Raw genomic sequence first — 15183 nt, 5'->3', positions numbered from 1 at the left:
CGTAGTGCACCCATCACGAGAAAAACTGATAAGTGGTTGAATTTAAGTGACATCTCCGCATGATTTCTTTCATGTTTACCATACTTATCCACTGCATTTAGGAATTGTGCATAATCACCAGTAAAAATGATAGATGAGGGGAAAATTTATCAAACTTACCGAGAGGGTTGGCGATTAAGCATAATTATTATGGATAATCACCGATTTATCACAATTACTGTAACATATACACCTGGAAAAAAATCCAATATCATTATATCTACTCAGATACGAAAGATCAGGAGAAAGATATTCCAAACGCTTTGCGAAAAGCTTTTCTTTAATTTCGCTAAAACTTCAAGAGCTATCTAAGAATATACCTATTTCAACTTTGTAATGTCTATCATAATTGGTCATAAGATGAGAAATTTTTTTTAAATTTTATTCATTATCCGTACAAGATCGAACGCATATAATATACCGATAAGACATCATTTTAATATAACAGATAATTAACAGCCAATTAATAACGGTATATTGCCGATCACCTGGATTTTATGCGCAGGGGTACAATATATCAAATCCGTCACGCATTTTAATAGAGGGATCCATCATTGGAATTAACTATATCATAAGCCTCATCCCATGTGGCATTAAAATTTAAATTAACATCAAATTAAATCAAAAAAAAATATTTGATCGGAATTTTTCAAGAAGATCCAATTTATATAAAGTGAAACCTCGATATAACGATACTCTGTGGACCAAGAAAAAACATCGCTGTAAAGAGGTTATCGTCATATCGAAAAGTAGCATTATCATCAGTCACCGCCCAAATTTATGCTGTTGGCATAGCCTCTGAATTGGCGTTGTTGGTACGACCATAAAATGCATCTGTGAGCATTTTAATCATAACAAAAGTAATAATGGATTAATAAAATTCCGTTAGTTGTTCCACACAGTAAAATGGTTCACCGTACACCACTTTTGTGTGCTACACATAAAGTACACGCGACTTTTTCATTTTAACTTTCGAATGTCAGACAGTGCAAAATATAGAAGTTATTAAACACCCTCGAAAGAAAAAACCACTGATGAGGAACTTAAGAATACATCCAATATGAGTTTGAATGAAATATAAATAATATCGTTCTAGCGGTTTTGAAATATCGTCAAAAAATATCGTTATGAGATGGGGGGCGTTATCACATTAAATGATATTGTATCGAAAGGAATTTAAAACACAACAATTTGGAGAATTATAGGCAATTCCAAAAAAAGGTTCGAAAAATAAAATATGGTTGTTGAAAGATTTATTGTCATATATCGAGTAGATATTGTATAAAGGTTTCACTGTATAATGTACGGGTATTTTTTTCCGACTTCGACTCATCATTTTTCATGTTTATCTTTGTTTTAAATTCAGGAGGTGAGTTATTAACTGATGAGTTATCGACTGATAAGTTCACAATAAAATACAGTTGAACTTGGTTAATTCGAAGTCCAAAGTCACAGGAAAAAAATTTCAATTCTCCAATCAATTTATTCTGGATCTGTAAAATGACTACAAATTGCAACTCATTCACATAGGATAATAATTATCAATTATTAAAATTTTATCATTAATTGCTAAATTGTTTCCCAAATTTTAATAATTTATAATATATAATATTGATCTCAGCTGCTATATTATTCCACTGTTCTGGAATCAGTATCACTGCAGAATATATTGACCATGATCAACACCTGATTTACGGAAACAGTTCATGATCATCAGTTGCGAAACTGTTCCCGAATTTTGCTTATCATTCTTATGCTATCAAGGAAATATACTTTTATTGACGTAATTACCACATGTATATGAACTTTCCGATACATTTCTTACTCTTAATGACGGCAAAAAGATTCAGATTTTTAATGCTACACTTTGATCCATAGGTTCAAAAGCACAATCAATATCAAGTGTCAGTATCATACAGTCTCGGTGCTCTCCAACTGTTAAAACGGGCATTAAATTATCAAAAAAAAAAAAGAGTAGAGAAAAACGAATTTTCAAACTTTTATTGCCTTTTAAAAATTTGTTGTTTAACAACTTTTTTAACAACTGATTTTTTTCCAAACGATATGCTACGAACTTTTTCGGTTCATTCAAAATTCTTTCTGCAAAATACATCATCACAGAACTACTTATTAGTTCTGTGATGTAATAGCTTAATACATAATTAATTCTCAAACTTCATCCAAAAAATTCGAGAAAAAAGTTTGAATTGAACAAGACATTTTCACATAAATTAGATAGCAAACTCAACACACGTGTATCAACATTTTAGGTATATAACATATTTATAAAATTCAAAATTCGGTGCGAATCTCAATGTAAAAACCATCGTGAAGTTGTATTATTATTTTTTCAAACAATAATAAATTGATAATAAACACGAACCTACGATATGTTACGAACTTTTTCGGTTCATTCTCGAAATTGTTTCTGCGAAATACATCACAAAACTACTCATTAGTAGTTTAATCTATTCTAGATGTTCGTTAAATGTCTAATCACTCATATAATCAGATTACTAAGAATATTAGAGAGATGTAGTAGCTTAATACATAGTTAATTTGAATTTTTTTTTAATTTAATAATATAGGAAGTAAGTATTGAAAACGCAAAAAGGAATTCTTTATTTTGAAATGACAAATTATTTTATATCAAAATTTTGCTTGTACATAATTAATGTAATACGGTGAAAGGATATCACTCAGTTTCGAAATGAAAGAAATTAAAATTGGAAGTTTGGACAATTTTTCAATTGAACATTAAAATTTTAAAGAATTCATGTTCATTGTCAAAGTTTCATACGACACATACATGATCAAGTAATAGCAGTAGAACCACCATTTACTTCTGGTGTCACTCGCCTCCTCCGATTTTCAAAGGATTGTCTTTTTCCATGAATAACATTTTATTTTTCCATACCTCTAGAGCCGTTGTTCCCAACGGGGGGGCCACGCCCAACGTTGGGCAATGTAGTTTTTTAGGGGGGGGGGGGAATTGGATTTTCAAGGGGGATAGTTTGAGTTTTAATGGGTGCAATCAGGATTTATAAAAATTCATATTTGATGAAAATATAACTCCTCATAATTAATAAAAATTGATATTTAATGAAAAAATAATTTCAGAATATAAACCGTTGAGCTGCTTCATTAAGATGTCACGGTGTGAATCAAGATACCAAAATATGACTTCTTGGCCATTGGGCTTTGTGGAAATTTTTTGGCTCGCAATGTTCGTGAGGCTACTACTACTACTTTTGAACCACACATACACCTCGTCCATATTCCTCTGCGGAAATTCTAACGAATTGGTACATGTTGAAATGTGTGTGCGCGTGCGTGTAGTGAACCTGACGTGAAGTTTGTTTCTGTGTAATGATTGTTATGTGTAGTGCTTCCACCTGCCATCAATTTTTCTAACTATGAGTGAAATGTAATGATTGAATAATTGTATTGTTGTAAGCCTGTTGCTCTCTGTGGCGAGGCTTTTTAACGGAGAGATCGGCTCTCGCATTCGCGCCTCGAAGTCAGGAACCACAGAAAACCAACTTCATCCGACCACTGTTTTAAACCAAATCAACAGCAATAGTCTTTTGGGTTTCTTCCACATGTTGGATAGGGGTTCTATTTTTAAATAATAAGACCTCTATGCTACAGAAAGGGGATGAGGGCATGCTGGTCCTACTTATTTAGAGTGGTACACAGGTTAGTTTGAGGGAAGCAGAGAGAATCGGAAGGAAATTTTGACTCTTAATATTCAAAAGGCATTTTAAATTCACAGAAAATTATTATTTTTTCATTTTCGAAAATTTTTTATTTAATTTTCGATCATCTCGCTTCCCCCTTCCCCGAACGTGTCCTTCCCCTTCAGATGCAGAGGCACCAGGATTTCGGAAGATGCTTAAGTGGGGCGTGATGAAAGACATTTTGGGAACCACTGCTCTAGAAGCATTTTCAACAGAAATAGTTTTGGCTCTCTCTTTGTAAAGTCATGAAAAACCATAGATGTTTATGGATATCCTGTTTCACACAGGGATGACATGGTGCAATTATGGTAGGAAGAGCATGTGACTTAGACCAGTTTTTCTGTTTCAACCACCGGGCCTTGACATCAGTTACAATGGGCCGTGAGTGATTCTACATTTCATTTTGCTCCATATGTTTTCCATTAATCAGGTGTACGACCGGTTCTTCTACTCACAAAAGGAAATAAACCGGCCGTGGGCTTCGAAAGATTGAGAACCACTGACTTGGACGCTTAGACTTTCCCGATCGATGCCCAAATTTCCCAAGACTCAGTCACAAAGAAAGTCAATGACATTTAGAAATAACTTGATCGTTCTGTCCTTCAAATAGATCTTGGCAAAAAAAATTCAATATATATCAATCCTAAATCTGAATACGACATTATATGATATTTGCATGTAATGATTTCTTATTCTTTAATGTAAATCAACAGAAAGTAAGTTCAAGATTTAGTCATTTAGTTCACAAATATTACCCAAGTTCCATGGGATAATATACTAATACAAAAATATACTAATTGTATAAAAGTTAAGCATTCATAGCAGTTTTAAAAATATCTAATTATAATCATAATTTATTGAATCTTAGTTTTCAAACTCATGCGTCCTACGTTCTTAAATTTATTTAAAGCACACCTCTCTTCAAGATTATATGTTTAATATTTATTAGTTAATCTTTCATATACATAACAGAAGAAAAATTACTCGATATAAATTGCAAAGAGCTATAAATATTTAACTGATGGGAAACTTGACTACAATGCTTGACGCCAAGTCCAATATCTTTGTGTCAAGTGGAACTTCCATAACATTTTCTTTTTTTGCTGTATTGAAAAGAATGATGATAGTCAGAACATTTTTAATACAAATACAAATACAAACATTATTTTGTATTTGAGAAGAGATTATTTATTATTAAGAGAGTATTTACTAAGAGATTTTTAACATTCAACTTGTATAATATATGCTCATAAAATTTTCTCCATTCACAGATCGTAAGTAAAATTATATGAAAACCATAAATTGCCCAAAAAAAATGATAGTTGTGATAATTTTTATTTTGAACTAAAGCTTTTTTGTACTACAATAACACAAAACTCTGTGATGAGAGATACATACATATATGAAAACGATTGCAGCTAATATATCGATTATTAGGGCTGGACAAATCTCCAACAATTTACAAGCCCGATCGTATTTACTTATTTCAAAACTCATTTCTCATTTTTAAAAAGAACTCACAAAATAGTTTCGTATGATAGCTATTCGCATAATATTCTTCAAAAAACATTATAATGAACACACAAAATGATTAAAATAAATCATCATGTGAATCTGCCTTATCACTGCTGTGACTATTGATATGATGAAAACCAGCAGAGAGGTTTGCAAATCTTATTTGTCTTACTGCCTCTTTTGCCAGAAATTGTTTTTAGATTTAGGGTCAAATTTATCAATTTCCGGACTATCGATCCTGATCCTCATAAAAATTAGCGCGGTCACCACTTGAAAATCTAAGATCAGCCAATTACTTTTTCGCTCTGTTGGTGTCTGAAAAGAAGTCGGTGTATTACTGTTCAATTTGCTCATAGGATCATAGACGATTTACGTTTAAGGACCGGACTTTAACAGGTACGAGGGAATAGAGCAGCACCAGGCTGCAAAATATTAAGGGTCGTAAAATTAACCCATCACAACTGCTTACGTTTGCCTGGAAATTAAATAAGCATAACTAGTGTAGCACCTAAACAACAATTATTAAGGAAGTACCATCAACAAACCAACTTATCCAGGAAGTTCTTATTCACGCATTTTTCTTCTCAAACGGTTATTGAAACAAACCTTCAATTGTTAATTGAAACATATCTTCAAATAACGTGATCATTTTACATGTGTCATATAAAGGTATTACTATCCCTTTCCCACCCAGAGTAAGCTTTCTGAACACGCTCTATTTATAAGCCTTAAAATCTCTATATTCTCCTTATCATGCACCCATACAGTTGTTGAAGTGAGTCGTAATATGACTGATTTTTCCATTGTCACCGATAATCAAAATATGAAAAGTGTTTTAAGTTTTTTGGTTCTTTTACGTGACCACGTTGTGAGTGTGGGTTATGTGTTGTTGGAAAAAATACATGCCTGGTAAGAATTTTTATATGCCTCGGGCATGTCGGGCAATAAATTTGTCCAGACCTGATCGATATGTACATTTATTGTTGGTAAATATATTTTCGAAATTATAAAATACAGAAGCAGAAAGATCGATCGATATTTTACGGTGGCCTTATAAATTAATATCGAACTTCATTACTTAAGAACTTCATTACTTAAGAACTTCATTTACTTTATCGAACTTCTGGTTACATATTGGAGAACTCCAAAAGAGCATCCCATTTCGATTACTTTTATGATCATGGGAACCAGTCATAGAAGCACACGGTTCACTACGAGGGTCGTTTGATATATATAGATAGGGTAAAAGAAATTGTTTATATTTTCTTTTTGGAAACATTTGATTTAATTTTCCAACAGTCTCCTTCAAACGCCATACACTACCTTCAATTACGTTAAAATTTCTCTTTATATCCCGTCAGAAAACTACATTTTCTCTGACTCTTCAAAATAGTCACTGCAGCTACAATGTTCTCTTCGTTTGGAGAGAAAAAAATCCCACAAGCCAAATCTTCGAATTTTAAGAACGAGAAGTCACAAGGGCCAAATCTGTAGAATTCGATGGATGAGAGATTAGGGAAAAGCCTAAGTCATGCAATTTGACTATTGCAATGGCGTATCTGTGAGATGGAGCATCGGCATGGTGATAGAGGACGCCATTTATGTGTGTCATTCTTGGCCGTTTCATCTGCAGCTGTTCTTTCTAATTACCCAGTATAGCAGAATGTTCTCCAATTATTGTCTGACCCTTTCTGGAAGACGTCAATATAGATTATAGCTTGAAAATCCCAAAAATGTCGCCATCACCATCCTGTAGACGAAACAGCTTTGCCTTATTTGGTACCGTTTCACCACGCTTTACCACTGCTTCGGCTGTTGTTTTGACTCTGGTGTACAGTAGTGAATCCATGTTTTACGCACTATCAAAAATCGAAACAGAAAGACTCACGGGTTATATGAGCCAATATCGACAGATTTTCTTTTGAAATTTTCTTTTGCAATTACTTTTGATCAATCGCAAGCCTTCGCCATGCCCATCTTGTACAAAGCTTTATTATTTCCAATTTCTCATGAAGAATATCGTGAACCTGTTCTATTGAGATGCCCACAGCACATTTGCTATCTCAACCACCTTCAATCTACGATTTTCCATAAAGATACTATTGATATTTTCAGTGATTTTCTAGGATGGCTTTCTTCTTCGGTGGATGTGCGGCGCTATAAATTCGTTGATTCAAAAATAAATGGTTCTTAATGACAGAGCAGTGTCTCCATGAACTCACTCCAATTCAGCTATGATCTGGGCAGCTTCTGTTTCAGACAAAAAAAAAGAATCAGTGTACGACATTTGTTTTCATACATTCTCAGAATAACTGGTACAACCTGCACTTGCCAAAAGCTTGCCGGCACGATGCCAAAAAGCTCTTTGTGCTCTAACTTTTTGCGGCAGGTTTTAAAGATTTGTACTTATAGTTGTTATATAGAACTTGAAAGTGATCTGCTGCTACTCATAGAGATTTACCTTACTTCAAACGACCTAAATATAAGAAACTACACATTCGCTGTTATATATTTAAAAATTAAACTGCAGCATTCAAGACATTTAACAATAACTTTTCATATCAAAAGTGAATCCATCTTATCAATGGAAAAATCACAGAAACAAAGAAACACCAGCCGCAAAGGCACAAAAATTAAGCATGACGTTAACGTCCATAATGATCCAATAACCACAACCAGATAAAAATCAATAGACACTTCTATTTTTCGTTGATTGATATTTATGTGATACAATATCATGATGTTTAATATATTTCAAAAGAAGGCTTATGATGAAACGTATTAATTTACTTAATAATTTTTTTTTTTACAGAAACAAGCCATCAAGTAAGTTCAAAATATTTCGTAAAATTTTTTAAAAATATATCTAAACGTAATTCAAATAATAAAAACTCAAATGGGTTTAACTTCGGTAGACAAATTGAATCAGATATTTTTTTCTGTCAAAATTAAATCCGAATTTTTATTTTATTCATAATTTTATTATTTCATATCTCATATAGTGTACATAATACCTGAACTACAGAGAGAGATAACGCATAATTTTTTTTCTATAACAAATTAATAGTATTTACGTACGCAAAAAAATTTTTTTTGAGTAAAATATTTAAAAATCATTTTCATAACATTCCAAAAATAACTTATGTCAGTAATTATGAGATTTTTCAGATGCATGTTATTTTCGAAAATTGTCTAATACAAACTCTCTAACCACCAGGGCCAACAATGACATCAGAGACGGCAAAAGACCACCAGGCAAGTAAAGAACAAAAGATGGACGGTTATCTACGCCACTGAGCTCTATTGGGCAGTCACTGTTGTGACATTATATATATAAATATGTATACCATGTGTAATCAAACACGAAGATCTGAAGAAAAAAAATTCAACATCGAATATGTCATCTATTTCAAAAAAAATTCTTACCTTCTTAAGTCTGTCTGAAAATTTGTTAATTACTTTCTGTGTACGCAATCATAACCCGACGGTGAAAATATAAATAAAGAGCTGAATAACAAGTAAATTTTATTTATATTTATATATATATATACACACACACATCAAAATTTGTATATTGGTACGGAAATATTAAAATTTTTAGATGCACTTCCTTGTGCTTTTGTGAAATCATGTCATAAGTCTCATTTTTTGTCTGCATTAAAACTATTGATTTCCAGTCAATATGAATACTGAACTCTAGATTTCTTCCCATGTTTTGATCTAAGCGAACCATTGTCTAATCATATTTCGAATTATAAGACTGAACAGAGATTCACGAACTACAATTCGGAAGGTGGAAACTAGAAATTTCCATCAATTCAATTATTCAATTAAATAATATATTTTTTATTAAATAGTACCTCCATTTATTAATTAATTAGCTAGCGTTTTCTATCATTCGATATTAAAAATAAAACTTTAAAAACAAGCATGCAGTATTCTAGTCGCAGTGCAAAAAAAGTAGGAAATAGGGGCGTGGTAGCCCAGGTCGATAAGATTTTTGCCTAGAGTACCAAAGGGTGTTTAGAGGTGTCGTGAGTTCGATACCCGGTTCATCCTTGTCAGAAAACTTTCCTGACAGAAGGCTAGAACAGAAATGGCGACATGACCACAGAAAAAGATTGCTACCGCAGGGAGTCTCACATCGATGGGTTAGCGCACTGACCTATCGCTGAGTATAAAAAAGGCTTCTGTTCGGAATCGGCAATAAATTCTAGGTCCCGGTCTAATTGAATTGTCCCTCGTGTGTGAAGAAAATGACCGTGGTGCGACAGAAATGATCAAAAATAAGAGAGAAATAGTGTCAAATAAATACTGTACTTACACTGATTATTTTTAAAATTTTTCCATTTATTTTCCTCTAAAGTAGAGATTTTTTTTCAATCACGGTCAAACTTCGGGTGATGGAGTAAGTTAGAGAAATTGTATTATTACAGAGCTTTTTCAAATTATAATGCGGGCCGTTACCGTTGATAGTATGGAACATTGTGCTTTCGTCTCTATCTGTTGCAGTCCGTTAGCATTTACTATAAGCATGTAGTTGTTGTCTTACAATTGTTGTTGTAAAGTTGTCTTACAATTTCTGAGATCTACAGGGTGTCTCATAAATTCTTAAATAGTTTAAAAATTCATAAAAATTGGAGGAATTGGAATATATGAATGCGTTTTTTGTGAGAAATGTATTCTCACGAAAGGGGATTGTTTTTTTTTTTTTGGTGCAGAACTAAAAAATTAGTTCAAACTTTTGTCGATGGAGAGCGCGGAACAAAAGCAAATCACTGGGAAATATGCATTTCAGAGTAATCATTTCTGAATTTTTCTGTCATTGGCGTTTTATACAACACAAAATTTTCACTATGATGGCATTGGTGGATAAAACACTATTGGTGAAGTTGTTTTATCAACAAATCGTCGGCTGAAGCTTTACGAACGTTTGAGACACAGAAAAGATTATAGAAAGATGCGGTCCAATTATTCCTGCCGGGCTGTCGTGTAGCACCCTCTATCTTAAAAAAAATTTAATACTTACTTTTTTTCTGTAGCGAAGAAAAAAAAAAGTCTTCTTTACAATAACTTTTTTGCAAACCGCATTCAAATATACAAATTCCTTCAATTTTTATGAATTTTCAAACTACTTAAAAATTTATGGGACACCTTCCATTTAATTTCCATTTAAAAAAAATACTTGCATTCTACAAACAAATATTTATTCAAAAACATTATTTGCTAAACATTCAGAACCTGTTCCTGAAGAGCTTAAGAAATTTAAATAGTAGTTTAAATTGAAATATGATATTTTATGATGTTTGTCATTGATTTCACATGGCGTATTTTGAAACAAAAACTAACGGACACCTCACCTCAGCGTAATTATCGCAAGCTTTCAACATTGCGATTTTAAAACGTAACTGACGACTGTAAGGTCAACTCACGATGCATAGCAAAAACAAGAAGGAACGCAGAGTGTACAGTGAAAATTTTCATAATAAGAGTTTCTGAATAGTCTCTATAGGTTTTATATATGAGTACAAGACACTAATAATGGAGAGGCATGATTCGAATATAACACTAATATCAATAACACATCTTGTTTCTCGAAATTCCGTGCTTCAATCGGCCTTTACAGCCCACGTTGAGTAGGTACACTACCAACAGTGTAGTATACTCTGTTAGTACACTGCGTTTTTTAAGTTCCCTCAAAGGAAAAAAAATCGAATACGGTGGCCGATTCATACGCTTGCCAATGCCATTTGTCGTCTACACAGTGAAACGACAGAAGAAAATATACTAAACTTTCTGGCCTTCACACATTAATCTCTAATGATAACTTCGATAACTATTGCCATTTGGCTGCTATTCTTCTGTAAAAATCTTCTTAAGCCAAAAAAATATAAATATGATTTCTATATAGTATCATTTCACATGTATAGCCTACATAAGCGAATTTTCAAAGGTATTCAAAATTAAATACAATATAACAGAAAAAGTAGACGCGGTGACCCTTTTTTAAGGCCAGATGTGGAATCAACACCCAAAAATTAATGAAAAAAGCTACATTTTTTCCTGTCAGAAAACCTTGTAGATCAGTACATCCCCCAAGGCTACTCATGCGTCAATACTTATAGATGCTGCTCTCCCCGCCTTTTGATGAATCTTTTCTCTATTCATGCTTCCCAATTGAGGTTTCACAAATCGCTTAATGAATGAAACCAATTTATATTCACGTATACTACGTGACCTAAAAAAATCAGTTCATTTTTTTGTTCCAGATCTTTCAAAATCTATCAAAATGATCTTTTATAGTGGAAAAATGTTTGTCCTTTGTTTTTGTCTACAAAGTATGTCTTTTCGGAAGTAATTTAAAACAAAATAAGTTTCATTGCCGTACCACAATTATTAACCGAGATATTGAATTTTAAGTTTGACGGGGATTCAGAGGGTAGTTCACAAATTATATAGCAAAGTAGTTAAATCTGTACTGTTTTGAGAAGAAAAAAAATATCATTAACATTCGATAAATTACTTTCTTGCATACGTTTAGTTGATTAATTTCATTTGCACTCTGTTTCCTCATACAAAATATGCATCCAAATTAAAAAAGTAATATACTTGGTTAAATTTTAGCTGAATTTTACTTCAGTAGGTCTCGAACGAGTACCGTATTTCCCCGCAATAGCCGGCATACCACCGAACTCGAGGGGACACCATATTTTTTAAGGTTGAGATCTCTGGTCCGTTCCCCGCATGCCGAGAAAAGTGAGGTTTGATTAGAATCACAGTGTGCGTTCGGCTAATTCAATGAATTTTTGTATTAAGTACGCTTAAGAAATTTTTTTCCAGAATCTGTGCTTCGAATTTCCCAGCATGCCGGCTAATGACGGGGGAATACGGTATGAGTGACCATAAAAGGGGAAAATTTTCTAACAAATTTAATTTTTTTTGCCCCGATACCTCATTATCTAAACCTCATCATCTAAACAGATGGCTTCCAAGCACCAAAAAATTAAAAAAAAAACGTGTGTTGAAATTAAATATCTCGTTTTCAATTTTTTTGTTCGTATGGGCACTGAAACATGTGCTTACCATAACTGCGAGAACAAACTTTTTCTAGACATAAACTATAGGACCCCTAAAGAAAATTTAAAAAGTAAAATTTTGTAATTTTTTCACAAAGTAATTTTTTTACATAAATGTATCTGATTTGAGAGAGAGAATGTTTATCTCATTTAAAATATTTTTACAACGGGAAGTTTTCGTCTAGACCAAATGTTGAGAAGAAAAGATCTGGTTAAACAATTTCGGGACAAAGTCTGTGTAACAAAGTCAAAACCAAAAACATCATCCGACTAGTGGTGCTCTCTGTGATCTAACAGTGAATCTAGAGACAGTTATTTCTAGAAAATTTACGAACTTGATTGAGTGAGTGGCCAGATATTCTGGGTCAAGTTTGATCTCAGTGGTAACAAATAACACAAAAACAAAACAGCTAGTAAAAGTAATAGAACTTTAATTACAAAAATACTCACTAATTAAAAATGCTCAAAATCATAGGCAATATTACGAAATTTCGAATGATTTGAACAAATTGAAGCCACCAGCAGCAATTTTCGTACTGCATTGCTTTTAACCCTCATGTGCGTAACTTTGCGCATGCATAAAGGGTTGTTTAAACGTTCATTACTGTAGCTAGTTTAAAGATAAAAATTGAGAATGATCTTTGCAAATAAGGTGGGTGTCATACATTTTCCATTTTATATTCTGAATTTGCTGGTAGATGTCTCAATTTACGGCAACAATTCTTTAATGAAGAACATGTGTGGCTGTGATTTCGCTAATTTGTTAAAATATTTTATTTGCATTTCTCTTTTTTTATTGCCTTGAAGTATGTATGTAGTCACAGAATTTTTCTCTTCCTACAGTTTGAATCACAAAAATGGTAGTTATACAGGGTGTGATCTAACAACTGTTCATCGTAGAGGCATGGTTTCAATTTACAGAACGCTCAAATATTACCCTGTGCCAGTTTTGTGAATGAAAATACAGTCTGCCACAAAAAGAAAATAAAATCTAAATTTTTATACAGCCTCCCTGTGCTCTAACTTCCAATTAAAAAGTTGTCACCCTCTGTCTCTACTGAGGCCAACAAAGAAAAATCCATGTTTCTAAGTGCAGTATTCTCTGAGATATTCGAATTCAAAAACTGAAAAAGGTTGGGAAAGAACAGTGTAAATCCTTGTCTATTAGTTTATGCTCTTCATTCCCATAAAAACCAATCATACCTCTACGATGGTTGGAGATCACGGTCGCATTGGGATTTACTGGACACCCTGTATATTAAGACAGCAATACGGTAATACTCAAATACACTTATTCTATATGGGATTATTGGGACTTTGCACTTCTCCAATGAAGCTCTATAATCAGAACAACTTGAATTAGATTTTTTTTAGGCTTTCAATAGTGTCATCAAATACTAAAAAATATCAGCTCAAAGAAAAGTTAAGTATTTGCAAAACAATCTTATTTTGCATAAAATGCAGCATAATTTTTATAAAAGTTATAATATTGTAAGAATGTGGAATGAATTAGAGAAAGGTCCATATTTTCTAAATGGGAAATTATCTGAATGGAATTAATTTTCAGGAGCAAATTGAGCTCGTAACATAAAATATTATGCATGGGATTAAATACGAATTTTTTTACCTCAATGCATGAATATAATAATGAATAATAAAAATTGGAGCTCACATTGTCTTAAAAATCTAAGAAGCTTTTGTAATACTTCGTGCTTTTTCCTTACTGTTCCAGCTGCACAATCTTCACTTATTTGGGCAAATGATTACCAAGCTAAAATTCTTAGTAAGGGTCCGTGATTTCGTCATTGTAAGAGAGATTCAGCAACATTTTTTATGGCTTATTCTATATCTATCGAGGATTATCCGAAGATTAAGGTTAAAAAATCAGATACTGTCGCAATAATGAGGAAAAACCTAATTGGAAAAGGTTTCTTATATAAACGTAATTAAAAGTAAGAAAGGGTCCCATTTGTCACTTCGTTCGCACAAGAGCATGAACAGTTTATGCATAGCAGTAATCGGTTTCGCAGCTTTGCTCGTGCAAGGTAACTGTTATGTATTTTTCTAAACAGAAATTTTAGGAAATTTCTACAAATTTTGTGTATCTAAATACTTTTTCTACTCACTCATTTTGCTATTTTATTCAATGAATTATTTTCTATCTCTTCTTCAAATGAAAACTCAAATATCTTAAGCATGTTTAAAGAAAAGAGGATACATATATGTATGTGTATATGGCGTGATTAATCTCATAAATACAGTTCAATGAGTAGTTTAAGAAAGATGGAAATTTTTCGTTAGTAGTTTTCGAATAGTTTTTCTTATAATATATCAGCTGAAGTGGAAGGCGTAGATTCCAGATCTTATAACAACGTTATTATAGTCATTGGAGAGAGCACTATATAATTAATAAAATATTAATAAAACAACGTGATTAATAAAAGATTTTGATTTCATTTAATAATCCTTGTTTTTTGCGAAATGAGATCTAATTCAATCTTTGCAATACAGATTCCAATATGCTGGTTTTCAATAATGTTTTGGAAGTTTTGCCACTACGGTCGAGTTTGTCTATCATAGACGGAATTTCTCACCCATGTATGTAATGCTATACCTATTTTATGTGATGCATTTATGAATTCATTTAAATCTTATTTACGTGTGTTTCTAGCTGTCATGGCGGAGAGTAAGTAAAGCTGAAACGAATATGGCCCTCTTATAACACTCTTCTAATTTTTTTTAAATTTTTTGATATTTGTCTAGGTAATTTTATAGCTTTCTTCCATTAATGGTAATCGGTAGTAATAGTATTT

General features: G+C 32.6%; 1 long non-coding RNA gene across 1 annotated transcript; it reads left to right on the top strand.

Moving 5' to 3' along the window:
* The first annotated feature begins 3040 nt into the window (after positions 1 to 3040).
* LOC149082832 (uncharacterized) lies at positions 3041 to 8900 on the top strand. Its single transcript, XR_016193199.1, has 2 exons — positions 3041 to 8120; positions 8512 to 8900. It is a non-coding gene; the product is annotated as an uncharacterized LOC149082832 (long non-coding RNA).
* The last annotated feature ends 6283 nt before the right edge of the window (positions 8901 to 15183 follow it).

This window comes from Pholcus phalangioides, unplaced genomic scaffold (assembly GCF_987345545.1).
Source record: "Pholcus phalangioides strain wild (caught in Gottingen) unplaced genomic scaffold, Ppha-v1.0 ptg000009l_1, whole genome shotgun sequence".
In the NCBI taxonomy this organism is placed as follows: Eukaryota; Metazoa; Arthropoda; class Arachnida; order Araneae; family Pholcidae; genus Pholcus; species Pholcus phalangioides.
Note: the sequence above shows the minus strand (reverse complement) of the source record. Positions and strands in the feature narration are given on the sequence as shown.